Source organism: Semicossyphus pulcher, unplaced genomic scaffold, assembly GCF_022749685.1.
Source record: "Semicossyphus pulcher isolate SPU_LCO1_2020_fin unplaced genomic scaffold, fSemPul1.0.p SCAF_4, whole genome shotgun sequence".
In the NCBI taxonomy this organism is placed as follows: domain Eukaryota; kingdom Metazoa; phylum Chordata; class Actinopteri; order Labriformes; family Labridae; genus Semicossyphus; species Semicossyphus pulcher.
In genome coordinates, this window is record NW_027211715.1 from 25,174,294 (window position 1) to 25,191,366 (window position 17,073).

The 17,073-nt window shown below is 42.8% G+C and overlaps 1 protein-coding gene across 1 annotated transcript in view; it reads left to right on the forward strand.

Moving 5' to 3' along the window:
- The first annotated feature begins 1,488 nt into the window (after positions 1-1,488).
- nek7 (NIMA-related kinase 7) overlaps positions 1,489-17,073 on the forward strand; it is a 67,180-nt gene continuing 51,595 nt past the window's right edge. Inside the window, exon 1 of the mRNA XM_069680109.1 lies at positions 1,489-1,833. The gene's annotated coding sequence lies outside the window, so the exon portion shown is untranslated. The remainder of the gene's footprint in view (positions 1,834-17,073) is intronic.

Sequence of the window (17,073 nt, forward strand, 5' to 3'; positions counted from 1 at the left end):
CTGCATGCATGTGTGTAATGATAGCAAGACAGGATGTGTGTGGAAGTGCGTGCGTATTACTGTGTGTGTTCAGGAGAATCTATTAAGTCTCGGCTGCCTCTGTCTCTTCCTTGCACACAGACACAGTAGCACACATACTTTAACACCCTCAACAAATCATCATGCATATTCTAAACGAATTTAAAACAATTGATCTGCCCTTTTTTGCTATTTCAACCCTAACTGGTTGCATCCCATTAAATCTGCTTATCATTCAAACTTCAGTATAATTCAGAGTAACAGTTCTTAACTCCATCGTGCGCTAACAGGGAAATGTTTGGCTTTTACAGCTAGTTATTAGTTATCTTGAAGATTTAACAAACAAAACAAATGATCCTCCCAATAGAAAAATCAAGAAATATTATATAAAGCAGTTAATCTCCATGACTGCAGGCACTGATGAAGGAGTCCAAAGCTCATGAAAAAAATATGTGGACCTTGATTTTAGATAGCTTTTTGGTTAACTAATTCCAAGGCCAAGAATTAACTTTTACATGAACTTAGTTACTAGTGGCTGAATCTCACCCAGCAACAAAAATGAACAAGCTGCTGCACATGTCTACTGAAACAACACTACTGCACATTACCGCCCAAAAAGACCCGAATTCAATGTTGTTTATTGGTCATGTAATGCATACCTCTTATACACTTATGCATGCGTAATGACATTATCTTGGGAATCTGACTTATAAAGGGCCCCTGTATCAAAATGTGACAGTTGAGAGCTCTGCACTTTAATGAAGATGTTTTGTCTATTGTTTGCAAGGTCCAAAATAAACTTGCACACTCACTATCATATCCTTTCTCGCAATAAATAGCATGTACAAGTTTATATATAGCCAGGGGTGGATCCAGAGGGGTGACCAGAGGTGGCCTGGGCCCCCCTTGAAATCTGATTGGCCACCCAGGTGCCGCCCCCAAATCCTAAACAGGGATTGGCTATTTGCCTCGTCAGAAGCGGGACTTAAAAAAATAAACTATTTGGGCTGTGTTGCAACAGGCTGCTCATAGCTTTCTTTGCACTTCAATGTGTCACATTTTCTTTTGTTAGTACTGAATTATTACTCTGGACCTACATCTTTTAGGATTTATGTTGCCACTCAAAACTACTTTTTAAAGATAAAAAATATATCATCTTTTAGATACTTTAATGTTAATAGTCAAAGTAGATATGATTAGTGGAGATAGAAAGGGTAAATAAATGCTTTTCATTTGTGTGTATATTTTTGCTTCATGCCACCCCTGCATAACTCAGAGTCCCAGTTGGGCCACCCCAGTCAAAAAAGTCTGGATCCGCCCCTGTAATATGGTTAATGCTGTATAAATGGGTAAAAAGTAAGAAAGGAGTGTTGGGTTTTTGTGAGTTTGAGTTCCTCTGTTGAATCTCGCGGTATTCGACAGCTTCTCTCCACTCTTTGACACTTGCCCCTCCCCTGCGCTCTGGGAATGCTGGGTTGTTTACATTACTGGCACACGGGTCAGGAGTGTGGTGATGAGAGGGGCCTAGCCAGTGGAGAGGAGACTATCTGAAAACACGTACACACATCTCGACTGGCTCTACCACAGCACAGTCTCTTTCTCTCTCTCTCTCTCCCTCTCTCTACGATTCTCCGAGAAAACTTTTTTTTAACGCTAAGGAAACAGTGCCACGCAGGAAGACAGGCCCGGAGAGTCAACTTTTTGAAGCGACCTTGGAAAGAAAGGGAAAGTCAAAACAAAGACAACCGCCATAACCATCAGGAGAAACTCCCAGCGTGAAGAAGGAATAGCTTAGCAACCGACTCCCACTTCCTGGTAAGAAATGAAACACCGTTAAGTTAGCTGACAGTGAACTCATGAATCTGTACTAACGCTGCTGAGACGGCTAACAAACCGCTTTTAACACACATTTTAACTTCTTTAGTAATTGACAGGCTTATAAAGCTGATAAATACTCACCAATTATAGTACAAACGCGATATTGACACACTTAGAAAAGTTTCTACGAAGTTTGCTAGCTAGCTCAGTTAGCATGTTAGCCCATTAGCAAGCCGCGTTGCTAACTGTCACTACCTTGAAACTACACTCTCGCCGCTGTGATTTATAGTTAATAAAGACACCGTAACGTAACGATAACCGTGCTTGATAAAATAACTTAATAGCTTTCTTCACACTGTAACAAAGCCATGGAGCTGAACCTGTGGTGGAAACATGTTATTAGCCAAATGAAGTAGCCACTTAGTCATGTCATGCTTCAGTAACATCACAATGATTTGATAGTGCACATACTGCATAATCACTCCCCTGTGAGGCCTACTTGAGCAGCTGTATCTTCTTCTTTAAACACTACATTTAGGTGACACAGCAGAAAATGGTGGTTCTCTTCTGTGTATACTTACACTCGTGCAGGTCTATTTGCCTTAGCAGTTTAGGTATGTTTGCGTGTTATTATTATAATTGACAAGTATGATGAACTATCAATCTGAGCATCTCTTCGAGGAAGCAGTACCTTTGAAACGACTTCTAATCCATACTTATGTCTATGTAAAAAACATCTTTAAAGATGACACTTTTTACAAGCTTCTTCATTGTAGGGATGCACAATATTTGATTTTTTGCTGATATCCAATATGCTGATATTTTCCAACCCTTTTTGCTGATTTCAATACCGATATATTAGGCACATGTTTTTTCCACCTAATTGCAGAGAACACCACGTCTCCCCTTTAGTGGAATTGATATCATGCCTACTCTTATTGCAGTGACCCACTGGCAGATGGGCAGAAATAACATAATACAGTGCTTTTTAAAATGTACACACTCACTGGGCAATATAAGAAAACGACTTAAACTTTGATAACGTACAAAATACCGTACTTATTTGTAACATTTTCTTTTCTTTTTTTTAAGGAATCATTGAGCATTTAGGCATAACTTAAGCGTTGTTTTATTGGCGGAAAATATTAGCAGGAAAATGACATATCTGCCGATGCCGGTATGTCATCAAACCATAATCTGCTGATACCGATGATGTGCAGATAATATCGTGCGTCCCTAATACCTACCTGTATCTAAAGAAAGTTTCAAAGTTATGAAGACAACTAATTAGCTTCTTCATTGTATAACCAAACTCCCCATAGACAAACCTGCACAAACAGAAATTGAACACTACAAGTTCTTATTGCAGATGCTAATGTAAAGAGCAGAACACTAATTTACTAGCAGTACAGATGTCCACATCGTATCTGCTTGGAATAAGCTTAACTGGCAACCGTTGGCTGAGTGATCACTCAGCTGTCCATCCACTTTTTTTTGCTAGTTAAAATTATAGTGTCCTGTTGATGTTTATAACCGAAAAAAGCACAAACAGAGCTGATGAGAGTAACATTAAAGGGATAAATATGCCTTTAAACTGCAATTTAAGTGAACCGATTTAATGAGACCTGATGTGATAAAGGCAGAACTCAAAGCCAGGGTTGTTGGGGTTCAAATGAGGCGAAGATAACATCCTGACAAATTCGGATTTATTGACCTTTTAATTGTGAAATCTGATAACATTAACCATTTGATTTGGTTGCTTGTTGGTTCACAAGTTAGAATGTGCTTTACTATCTCATATAAAGTGACCTCCCTTCTTCTCACATAAAAACAGGGTAGTGGTATTGTGTTGATCTTATGGAAACACTGAAATCTAGCAGATAAATGATTAAATGTGGGCATAGTTTACTATTGACACATCAGTTCCCATACAAAATAATTAATACTCACAATAATGCCCATATTTAGTAATAAGATGGCATACAGCATGCAATGTACAATAATGATGTTTAGTAAATAGCAGCATTTTCTAAGTACAATCATGTCTCATTTTAAATTAAAATGCAAGTACAGTTTTTTTTTAATGTTTCAGTTCAAGCATCCAAAGATGTGTGTACGCATTTTAAAGCTATGACCAAAGTAGTCAGCATGCTAACACAGGGCCAAATCTGTATTTCTGTTAAACCCTTAGACTGTGTTGACAAGTCTTACTTCCAAGCACATTTATTCTTAGCCGTGAAGTCGTTTTCTGTGGAAATGGTGTAAATATGCTTACAGTAAGAATGTGTATATTTTCCGCGATGTCCAAGTCTGGAAAAAGTCTTGGCCCAAGTGCTGCTTCCAGCTGTTAAACACCATAAGAGTTATAGCCTGCTAGACAGGGTTTATTTGGAGGAGAACTACTGATAGTTGGAAAGAGAAGGTTTATTTGAAAGAAAAATAAATCAAGAAGTTTTTTTGTTTTTTGAGAAAATAAGCTTTTTCTTGTGTGACTCACTGTTTAGTGAGTGGGAAAGCTTATTGTAAAACCTTTAAAACCTTTTGATCGCATTAAGAGTTCTGTTCGGACTTGTGTGGGCCATTTTCTAATAGCTCATATAAAAAATACAATAATAACAAAGATTTTAAAAATAAACATTTGAAGAATAAAATTATTGACAAAAATAAAATACAACTGTAACGAAGGTGTACAGGTGTGTAGGCAGAGCTCCGTCTCCCCTGGGCCTGAACATTTTAGGGCTCACACATAAGTTGAAAAACAGTATCTCATGCCATGTTTCTGTCGCTGCCTATCACAGCCAAATATTTCAGGCGTCATACCATCACATTTGGCTCCGCTGCAGAGAGATGATTCAGACGAGAGTTAGTGGAAACTGACATACCTTGTTGACCCAATTATTACTCACTTCTGTGTTGCCTCATTCGATCATCGTCAAAGACAACAGGCTCGAGTCTGCCAGCGTCATCAGGTGATGGAGATGAACACCGGCTGGCTCTGTGAAGTTGACTATCAAGGAATGTGTCACGAACCGGATGATCAGCAAATGGCTGCCAAATGTTTGCATCAGTCTCTGTGGCGAGGGATTTCTGCCAGTACATCCCGCTTTGAATTTCAGCTGATGAGAGGTGGCATACTTTTGACAGGCCTTGGCAAAACTTAATTGTTTTGCCTTGTTGTATTGTTTGGATTTAATAGCGGTAATAAAGGCAGATTAGAGAGCGGTGAAACAGCGGTGATCTGCAGCCTGTTTGAAAAAATAGAACACAGAAAGAGGACTTTTTCCCTTCACAAGATTCTTTTACTTGATTATTCTTTCATTGTGCAGGAAGCAAGCCTTCTTAGAAATAAAGTTATCTATGTTAATATTGTCTTTATTTATATACGTTCCACCAAACAGAGGCTCTCCTCCTGACTCCTAATGGTTTTTACTGGCATAGCTGCCAAAACAAAGAGTACAACTGCAGAGATCTTCATTTTATTTAAGGGTTTCTTATTATTTCTTTTTTTTTTTTTTTGATTTTTTGGCCTTTCATGCCTTAATTGAGAGGACAGTGGATAGTGTTGGAGACAGGGAAGAGAGTGGGGATGACACGGCAAAGGCCGAGGGCGGGAGTTGAACCCGGGGCCGCTGCATCGAGGACTATAACCTCTTTATATGGCTGCTGATTTATCCGCTTAGCTAAACCGACACCCTCCTTGCTATTTTGACTGATTTGGAGCTTTTGGTGCTTTGACGAACACTTCCCTGGTTTTTCCAATCCTTAACTTCTTTATCTATAACTCAAGTATGTTTTATTCAAACTTAAACCAAAGCTTTTTTGGCAAGTTTACTGCAAACAATCACCACAGTTGCAACTATTGTTGCAATATTCTTATGCGGCAATAATTTCATTGAAAGGAAAATCTCTAAAATCATTGCAACTTGCATTGAAACCCATAAAAAAACTGCAACAAAATCAGGCATTTTAGGTTGTAACAGTCAGTACAAAACCCTGCAGAATCTGTAATATTGGGGAGTTGGGGGGGGGACTGATTTACCAGGCTTTCCCAATGATTTAGCATGGGCGCACCTATGCATATTGGCCTACTCCATGCTTATCTTCCCTGTCAGCACTTTTAATAGTAGGAAGACATTCAGAGTGAGACCTAAAATGCCTTTCATTGGTGTGCAGGAGTGTGTAGCACCCAGCGCCGTGACTTAGCGCTGTGGAATTTACCAGATCGCTGTATTCTGTGAGAGTTTCCTGTTTGAGCCCTGGAGCTGGCCCCTCCACTGCATTAAAGATCAGATGAGACATTTGTCATCTGACCACTTTAACAGTCATCTTGCCTTCGGGTTTCACAAAGAACAAAAAATGTTAACTCATATTTTTTTCTTGCGCAAAGCATATTTGAAAGAAGATGCTTCCTAAGGCCATTTTTTGAGCTACATTAAACACTGTCTTTTGCATGATGTCAAAGACCATGGCCGAGCATTGTACAGAGAGGATGCTGGCAAAGGTAGCAGACCACTGCTTAGAAAACAGGCTAGTTTGATGCTCTTTTCTTTGTCATTAGTTGTTTTATTATTAATAATAAGAAGCTAGAATATAAGCTTGAAGGCTTCCCCAGAAGAATTTCGAATAGAGTCTTTCCTTTCCAGGCTCAGTTTGGTTAGAGTTTAGAGTAAGGTCTTTGGCAATGCGAGTGGGCTGTCTTAGCAGCTTCTTACACTCCTCTCAAACAGCCAGCCAGTCAATATTTTTCATATCCATCTCCTCTCTTTCTGATGAAGGGTCACTGATGTTTCTCGCATTCAGATATCCTTGGAGGATGCCTCGCGGCTCCCCATGTCACGTGAAAGTTCTCAATTTCACTGTGGCATTGATGCCTTTTCTCAATGGGCTCTGAAGTGCTCTGGGGGGAAACAGACTACAAAGACATGCAAACACAAAAATTACTGACCTAGGACCCCGTTTAAAGTTTATGAAACGCTTTCAGTGCCCCTGGGTCAGCTTATGCCATGACCGCACAATATCAGTGGTTTATTTCACTGCAAAGGGTGTTGGAAAAAGGCCCATGCCTTTTCTCTCTCTCTCTCTTTTTTGTCTTCCAACCATTGTCTTTTCTTTGGGTTTCAAATCCGGCTCCATAAGAAACAATTATATTCATATGAAATTAAGCTCTGAACCTATTTAAGTTATAATTGTAGCAGCACATTGAAGGCATTTTTCTCAGTTAAGCAGAAAAGAACGATTAAATAAAGATGGAAAAATACATAGAATCAATATGTCCGCCTTTTCAAAATACACACTGGAGATTAGGAATATTTAGAAATAATGTTATTTAACTATTTCATTAAATGTTGAATGTATTGACAAAATACCATAGACTTTGCTGTTTTAATTACTTCAAAGGACTAACTAGACTAAAGTAGTTGTGTGTAATCTAGCTGTAAGTGTGGTCGTGCATTGGGCCTCGTTTCAGAGTCAGTATTTCTCTCTCTTTTAAATCAGTTGCAGCCCGCTTAAAGATCCATTTAAGCTCTTTGTGGACTAAGTGCACATGCATTATACTGTAGATATCCAATATCTAATATGTGAACTGTGTCTAAGGCTTTGGTGCATGTGGAGGAATAAGCGGCTGTTTGCCATCTAAACAAAGCTCCCAAATCCATGTTGGCATATTGTGAACTGCCCTGGAAAGATGGCTCTCCAGCAGCATCCTCCCTTTTTTATTTATTATTGGAGATCACTCTCCAATCGTCCCCTCTCCGTCTCTTTCTCCTTTGATTATCCACACGCAAAAATACAAATCCCTCAGGATACAAATTCACTTTCACAGAATAATTACAAGATGCTATGTGCCACTGTAAACAGCACATCAGTGACAGTGACAGTATGCATTTGTCATGAGATGAGACAAAAGCAGAATGAATTTGCACTCATGAACAGAAAAAAAAGGGAGGATGATTTTTTGGTGTGTGTGTTGCTTGCTGACTGTGCTATGGGCGTTTGTTCCAGCCTCATCGCAAATGAGCGTTAATGTTTCACACGGGATTTGCTGCAGAAGAGAGCAAATTTGTACGAGAGCATCTTGTTTTGACAGACTGTCGGTTCTACCCTCCCCCTTTTTCAGAGTGAAAAGCTGGGGACATTTCACTGTTTGCACTTTTACATCCTGTTTCTTTCTCATGACATTACGAGTATCGGTTTTGTAAAGCCAGATTCTTTAGTTATTGTAAGGTTTCACTGCCATCTGCAGAGGTCACTTGTGCTGCACAAAACATCCGAATCAGCCTGGTCTTGGTTAAGGTATTTAGCACTTTAATGACTGTGATCGCAGGCAAAAACCCTTAATTTTATTTCATGCTGGTTTGGGTGCAGTGGCCATCTTTCTCCCCCCTCGTGTCCCCTCCTCTGTCTGTGTTTGTACCCTGACTCACAGCGCTGTTCCATGGTGTCCCTGCTCTCTCGGGTCGGCTCGGGGCTTTGAGGTTGTGGTCAAGGCCTGGGGGCACAAAGAAGCAAGAGGAGTCATAATGAGAAGCTCCCCTCAGTTCCTGCTGCCTAACCTGCCCTCCAGCCCCTTTGTCTCGCTCACATTACACGTCCAAGCCACCCATCTCTTCTCCTCTCCCCGTATTACCGCCTCTCGTCTTAGACCCTCACTTCCTCACGCTAACACCCCCCCCTCTCACTTTTTCTCCCCTCAACCTCTGTGACTCTCGGTCTGTCCCCCATTCTTGCCCCTTCTCCCCTCTCCAGGGGGCTTCTCTCTACCCGGGGCCTCCTCTCAGCCTCCTCCTCTCTGCCCGGCCTGGCCCACAGTCAACGGGAGGCAGGCAGCCTGACTCCCTCGCAGCAGCAGGAAGCTGCAGCAGCAGGGGTTAGGCCTGTATGGCGCTGCCGGCTGGCTCTGTCAGAAGTCCTGCCAAGCCAAGGATGAGAGACCTTTGCCAGTGCGGTATTGGGGCACCGAACAAAAATATTTTGCAGATGTCTGAAGGCAGGCATCAGCAGTCAGCAGCGCCTTACTCAGGCCTAGAGCAGACGTGTCTTTTAAGTGCTAACAATGTGAATTTTAATGTTTTATTGCAACGTTTTATGATGAAGACAATGGAGTTTAAGTATGAATGAAGTAGAAGGGCTTAATGAAGTGGACCTAAGGAGTCCTTGCATTTCAGGAAGTGGGCGTGTGCCAGGGGGAGGGACATGCAGGCTGCCCTGAGTCCTGATTGGCTGCAGGAAACATGATTGATATGCTTTGGCTTCGTTTGAAGAGGGGCAGCATCCAGTGTTACTGTATACTGTGAATGCCTGGCTGGGTTCCCAACCAGTTCTGGCTTGACAGTTTAACAGTGAATATTTAACATTGCGCCACACTGCGGGGTTTGGCTGTAAACAGCAGTCAGCAAACAGCATAGCAGCAAAAGCCTGCGTGACGCTGGGCCTTTGGTTGTGAAGCCCACCTAAAAACAACGCACAAGCAGGAAGCACATCTTGAAGTTCCGATTTTAGAAAAAGGCAGATGGCACTGGCTGTTGGTGTCACACTGTAAAAAAACACCAGGATCCCCTGATGAAAGCGGCTCCCGCTTGCTTTGAACAGCGAGTCTGTCATGGTTGGTGTCTGCTGTGTGGCTCCGGGTCAAACTGTGATACGCAACTCCTGGAATTTTTTGCTTTTTAAGTTTTTCATGTTCAAATCGTCTGAGGGGGAAAACAGAGGGGGTGAGGAGGAGGAGGGGGGGACAGGAAGTTTCATTAATATTAATATTCTAATATGTGCAGGAGGCAGGGAAGACCTATCTGGTTTAGCTGCTTTCAACCCCTGTTGTGAAGCTTTTTTCTCTCTTTCTGCTTCTCTTTCTTTCCTTCTGTCTTTCTCTGCAGTGTCAGGGACTTGTTTTCATTTTCTGAATATCGCGCCTGTTTTGTCACCAGAAAATTAGATTCCTATATGATAATCTGGATTACAAAGAGTGAAAACAAAATGTAAAATTTCAAACCTCTGTATCTATAATTCTAGTTTATTAGTCAGCGTGCTCAAACGCCCTCCTGAAATCAACACATCATCTTTTGTTTAGATTTGTGTAAAGCATTGATAGCGAGTTAATTATGTTCCTGCCTGTTCTGGAAGTGAGGGGACATCAAGTGAGCCTTAATGATGACCCAGTGGACCTAACTCTCCGAGGCCTTCTATTGTTTTGAAAGAATTTATGTTTTTAAATGCTATAAACGAAATTAATAGCTTTTAACATGCGAGCCGATTGTTCCTCTCCCTGGATGTGATGACAGGATTAAGAGTTGGATATTATGAGCTGGATAGAAGTGGCTGTGACGTGATTATTTCCTGCCTTTCCGGGCTCTGTTCCCATCTCTGAATATCTGTGAGTGATTGTTTGGATACAGTGACATTTGTGCTCTTAAACAAATGTTTTGAGGCGCGTCCACTTATGTCAATAAATACGTCCAGCTGATGTTAGAATTTAGGTTAGATTCAGCTGTGGCCTTGTTAAGCTCCACTCCGCCCTGATATCGAGAGATGAGGCTGATTTGTGGAGTTTTACAGATGTTATGTGAAGGGAGGGCAGAGTCCAGCCTCTGTGTGAGGGATGGTGGAACAGGTCTGACATCTCTCCTGAACTGAAAAGGGAAATCCCTGCAGGCACAGAGGAGAGAGAGGAGGGATGAGGGAGGGGAGGGGGGCGAAGAAGATGGAGAGAGGTGCGACCCCTTAGGGGCAGCGTTATTCTCCGATCGTCAGCTCCTTACACACACGCTCGCACACATACTAAGACTCTCTGTCGGTGTGTCGGGTGATGCACTCATGCAAAGAAGGATGAGTGCCTGAGGAATAAAAATAAACGTTGAACTCATTGTGTGTGTGCGCGTTTTGTGTGTCTGCGTATGCATGTGTTGTGTTCACATGCATGTTAGTTCATATGTTCCTTTAGTTTGAGGTATAGAATAATCAGTGCACAGGAGATAAGCTAAGCATGTCTCTGTCCCTGAAACATTGTAGCGTAATCGACAAGAAATAAAAACCAGCAGATTTGATTTATTCAACTATCGGCTCCAGAAATGTTGACTGGCTTTTTTTTTTTATAGTCGCATTACTCCTGATTTATTTTCAGTCCCAAGTTTTTTCTCTCAAAGGTACACCTACTCTTCAAGACGGAGCCATATGTCTGCAAATGAACGATGCATGCCTGCCTCAGCCCCTGTTATAAATCATCACACGCTCTCAGTTTTTCAAACTCAAAACCTTCAAGAAAAGCTGTGAATTAGTTCGCTGACACGTCTTCAAACGGAGTCGTTTCTATATGACGTGACAAAGATGTTATGCTGCTAGAATCAACTAGTTTCGATGTTGTTGATTTCATAGTGAGGATTCATTGCGTTGGCTGTGGGACGACAATATTTATGTCCACATACTGTAAGGTACTGTGGCTGACCTCTGATTGAGTAGCAGTGCTCTGGATCTGGTTAGAAGATTGTGTGTGCGTGTGTGTGCGGCAGCCAGCAGGGCCCACCACAGAAGCCGCAGCAGTCTGAAAGCAAACCAGAGCCACAGCCGAGCTTGATTTTGTGGAGCCACGTTCCCATGGGGGCTACTATTAGTATGTATTCAGTACATGCATCCACATTTACATGTATTTGAGTCTTCATCTGTATGTGACTTGCATTAGTGTGTTGATGACACACAGTTGAGCTAGTTGTTTCAGGTTCACGCTCTTGGGATGAACCCATAACTAATCCTGGAGATGCTGCAGGGCTGTGGTCCCCTTCCCCCCGTCCCTCACTCAGCATACGAGAAGGCCCGGGCCCAGAAAAGCCCCAACACGAGCCCTCAGCCCTCACGTTAGCACTCAGCTATGTAACGAGACATGCCTGGGAACTGCTCCTCTCACATTACTAATGATTTGGACATCTTGCTCTTGTCATTTCCTCTTAGACAAACTTCGATGCTGACGCAGGGTAACTGCTTCAAACTATCCAGGGAGAAGTGGAGGACAAAAAAGCTGCTTGAAGGGAGCATGAGAGACTGCTGGTTTTGTGTGAAGGGAAAATAAACTACGTTCACCAGATGTTTTTTTAATGGTTGTTTCATAGATGAGAAACTCAAATGACAGGCCTCATCATCTCCCGACAACACAGAGATGGGTCAGCAGTTTCTGCTTCATCATTGCTATCCTGAAACCCAGTCACAGCCAGAACTGCATGCTGGGTAGACGCCGGCACTTGTGTTGATTTAGAAAGATTCACATGATGTTGTAGCTTTGTGATCTCCTATTAAGTCTTCTTAGCTTGTTCCACCTCAATATATTTGTTCTCGCGCCACATCACAAGCAAGTTTCTGCATCCGCTGGTTGTTCGCTTTCATGCAGTTTTTAGTTCGCACTGGCCCCGTCAAGCTGCCTCCTTCTGTGCAGCTTCATCTCCTCCTTTAGAGATATTAATAGGACAAAGGAGACAGAAGGGTAATGTGATTTCAGGATCTGAACACTGCCCAGATGATGACGCTCTCATCTGTTGACTCCCGTAAGTCTGATCACGAGGTTTCAGGAAACACAGCTGTACTGTACGGAGGAAGACCAGACTCTGCAGTGTTTAACAATCCCTTATTAGAGCAGAACAAAAAAAGTGAGCATGGCATAAACTAATTTATTTATTTATTGAAATCCCCTCATTGTCCATATTTTATGTCTTTAGTGTATTATTTTACTACAAGCCCTGTAGCCTCGCAGACAAAGAGAGCGGCAGCCCTTTGGTACCGCATGTCACATCTAATATCCTGGTGCCAGAGGTGATGAAGCTAATTTGGTGGTCAGTAAGTGACATGGCTAACAAACAAAGCCCTTATTGGTCCTGGAGCACTGTGAGCTCTGCGCTGCTGTACGGCGCTCTGCTTTGCATCGTGAAAGAGGAGCAGGAGATGTTGCCACAGGGCTCGAACGCAACCTAAAGCCGTAGGATGTTCGTCATGCGGTTTTTGTGCACTCCTGGGTGTGGATATTTGGTTCAAACGTTCAGATGAACTAAGAGGGGGGGCTCCTGAAAATGTGCTGAAGAGCTACTTCAATAACAAAATAATCTTAGACAGGAGCTCATCTTTACTCTGTTGTTTAGCTCGTCTGGGAGCTAAAATCCATGATTAAGGTCCCGCAAACGTCTTGTGCCTTCCAGATCAGTCAGCCTTAATGAAGTGGTCCTGATTTTCTTTTACATATGATGCATTCGGTTTCTATTTTAACTGAGGTGTGGTGGTGATATGGCATTTTGAAGGGCTGTGAATGTAGTCAGGGTGTGCAAGCATAGCCGAACCCCCAGGGTCCCCTTTCCTGAACGCCTGGGGGGCTTCTCTTCTTCACACACACTGCGCCTTCACACACTAAGCTGGTTTCTGAGGGATCACACAGCTGTCTTAAATGCAGCTCTGCTTTTGCATACTTTGCCCACATGATTTTGTCTCTCCTTACACAGTCAGCAATTTGTCAATATAGCTTGTTTATTCTGTGATTGACAGTATGAATTGGTTTCACCTAGGAATACAGAGGGAGAGAAGAGAGAGGGATAGTGTGTGTGGCGGTCTTTTTTTTGACTGGTACCATGGCTGTCTGTCACTCTTCTTTTATCATTGAAATTGGAGTTTATCTTTTACAAGCTTGAGTGGAATGTTTTTGTTTTTCAAGTGATTATTAGCATCCTCCTTGGCTGCCGTCTCCCGGCTGATGAAATGAGCACATCAAACGGCGCGCTGTGCTAACGAAGCGGCTCGGGCTGGCTGCTTGGCTGGCTGGCTCCTGCCTTTTTCTGTAAGGCACCTGCTGAAGTGACAGGCTGGCAACAAAGGGCCCCTCGCCACAAGAGAGCCGTCGGTGTCGCTGTGGAGTGGGCAGGACAATAGAGCAAAGGTGGCCTGCGCTTTTCGCCACGTGCCAGCTCGTGTCGACAACACGCAGGAGCAACAGAGGAGCGCAGAGGAGAGGAGGTGGGGAGGACAAGAGCGAGGGAGAAGGAGAAAGGGGAGGAGAGCGGCTGACACCTGCATGTGCTTGAGCTCTTTTCTCCATGGTGGACAGCTTTAATATACATAGATGCTGAAAGTGTGAAAGGAAAGCAGAGATGGAGAGCATACAAATGTGCAGGTGTGGGTACACAGGCACACACACGCTCGCAGATGAAGACAGAGGAGAGTGCAGTGTGGTTAATGGGATTACTGGCTCATGGTTGGTCAGGTGATAGTGCAGATGTGTTTTATAGTGGATGCAGTGGGTGAAGTGTGAGCACACCGGAGCAGAGCACTGCACTACTTTTATGTGGATTGTGGGGAAATAAATCAATTTAGGCCTCACATGAAGCGCGGGCTCTTTGTGCTGTGCTATTTACTTCTGCAGCGAAATAATCATTAGCCTATAAAAATGTGAAAGTGAAAAATGTAAAGGAGGCCTATAAATAGTTAGCAAGCAGCTTTATGGATCGCTGGCCTTGTAGTGTCCCTACGGACCTCAGCGGTTTTCTTTGTCTTAATTCCCTTTTTCATCATCTCGCTGTGTTCCCTCCACCCGGGAGAGGGTGAAGGTCTGAGGCGTACAAAGATATCACAAACATTCACTGAGACATACATTTTCTATTCTTCATGTCTCTCTTCTTTATTTCAAACTGAACTCCGAAACACGTTTATGAATGCACCTTAACACTGAGATGGAAGTAGAGCGAGGAAGGTAAATCTGTAATATACCCACCAGTTTTAATTAGCTAATTACAAGTATCTGTATCTACAAGGAGCCTGTATCTACATGTCTGCCGGTAATTAACAACAAATCGCATTTAACAAAGACGTGTGAAGTAATTAAGAAACATGTCGGTTCATTTTTGAGCTGCTAAATGTTACACAGCTTGGCCACAATTTTTGAATACTTGCTTGTTTTCTGTGTTTACTGTATAGGTTACAACAGAAACAAACTTTTCTTATCAGTAAGTCGCACTGGAATATATTTCAATTTATTTTCATTTAGAACACATTCAAAACACAAATGACAGCCTACCATCTGTTTTCGCCATGTCGAGTTTGTACTTCTGTTAGCTACCGGTGCTTGTAGCAAGCGCTAGCTGACAGCCTACGGTAACGTTGATTGTTGTGAGGGTGGCGGCTGCAATGGCGATCATGATGGTGCATGTCCGTTAGGGGTGGGACTCACGAGTGACCTCATGCATCTTTAATGCAATTAGGATTATGAGGGCTAAGAGGAGATTATTAAATGATTCTCAGTGCATCAGAATTTTTTTATTCGATTCCATTCAATACATGGTGATCTGCTTATATTGCAAGTATTGTTGTTACATTTCATGGTTAAAAAATAGTTAATAGAATTACCTTCACTTACTGACTGTTAGAGGGTTTGGAATGGACAAAGAAAATCGCTGATTGAATTTGGCGCATCGATGCAGAATCACAAAAGGAAGAATCCCGATTACTACGATTATCGATTATTTCTCCCACCCTTAATGTTTGTGTTGAAGCGTTAACAACAATTTAGTTAGCACTGAGCATTTTGCAAATAGGAGACGTTGTAGCGGACCTGGAAACAGTTTAATGCGGAGACATGACGTGGCCACTGAGCCTAACAACCGACAACATAGTACCATCATCTGGGTAAAATACTGTTACACAGTAACATATCTCTCTTTGCAGTTTATACTGGTATATTGATCTCACTGGTAAAAAAGGACACGGCCCACTTTTTAGATGAAATGTATTAAAAGTGCGTCTTATACACCGAATCTTATGGTATATCTGTCTCGACCCCAAAATCCAGTTTTAATAAGACTAGAGTTGCAGTTTCCTGAGAGGTGACGCTGAGTTTGATCAGATGCATTGAATATGTTGTGTCTGATTTGTAGACTCGGTGAGGTCTGAAATAGACCTCGCCCTTAATCCCTCCATGTCCTGCCTGTTGAATGAAGAATCCTGTTTGATGTCAGTGTTGTTGTTTGGGTCGTCTGTCTGGCTGTTTGAGATGCTGTAATATTCTCATGCTGAGCTGCGCCCTGATTAACTTTATACTCATGCAGCAGCCAGAATTGGTAAACGGACAAAGTCTAAACGATTTGACTCTGAAGTGTTTGGCTGCATTTGCAAAGCCTCTTTTCAAAGGTCTCTCCTTCTCTCTTCATGTTGTGTTTCTCTTCTTTTAGATTGCGGGACAATAAAGTTTCCTCTTTTCATTTTCTATTCCATCAAGTCTTAGAGCGTCTTATTCAAAGAGCTCAAAGAGCGGCTCACATGCTGAGGTGTAGTTGGTCCTCTCTCTCTCTCGCTCTCTCTGTCTCTCTCTCTCTCGGCTCGCGGTCCACCAAACTGGAGTGCTCGCACATTTGGACTAATGATTTTGAATAGTGATTAAAATGAATTGTAGAGTGCACTGCTTCTGTAGTACCCAGACCCCTCCATCATTAGCGCTTCTCTTCCTCTCTCTGCCTTTTTTCCTCTCTCTGTATCATCAGTGTTAGTCAGGCAGGGGTTTCAGACGAGGCCCGGGGTGGGCTTTCATGAGCACAGACTCAAAGATTTCCCCACTTCTTGTAATCATGGACACCACTCTTGTAGCACTTTCACTGTCGTCTTCTGGCTCCTCAAAGGTGCCTTTGATTCCCTCACATCCTACACCCGGGCCGGATAGTGTCACATTATATTTTTCCTCTCCGCTTTTTTAACTCCCCCACCAACCCCTCTCTTCACTTCCTTTCTCGCCCTTCTCTTTTCTCTTCTTCTTAGACCAGCTCATCAGTCTGCGTTCATATTTATTGTCCTCGGATTGAGAGCTGATTTAGCTCTTCTCTTTGGGGCCGCTTAATTCCAGGACCCTTCCCCTTTACTTCCCCCTTCATCCCCCCCTCCCCCCAGTCCGCCTTGATCCACCTTTTTTATAATCGGCTCCCTCTCTTTGTTTTTTCTGCTCTCCTGTTTTAAATGAATAATGCAGAAGGGAGGAAATGGGGATTAAAGAGGAGCTAAAGCCAGTGCCAACTTCTGTGGTGCACAGCTCCACACCGTCTCTCACAGGACCACGAGCACATCAGGGCTAACAAGCTCCTTTTTTTTCTCTCCTGGCATTTTGTCTCAGTTCTGCATCTGTCCCACTCTGTCCTACACCATCCCTGCTGTGCCGTCCTCACTTTTCCTTCTCCCACTCAGTTTTGCCCCAGTTGACTGAAGATATGCTCTTTCATATCGACATTGAACGACATG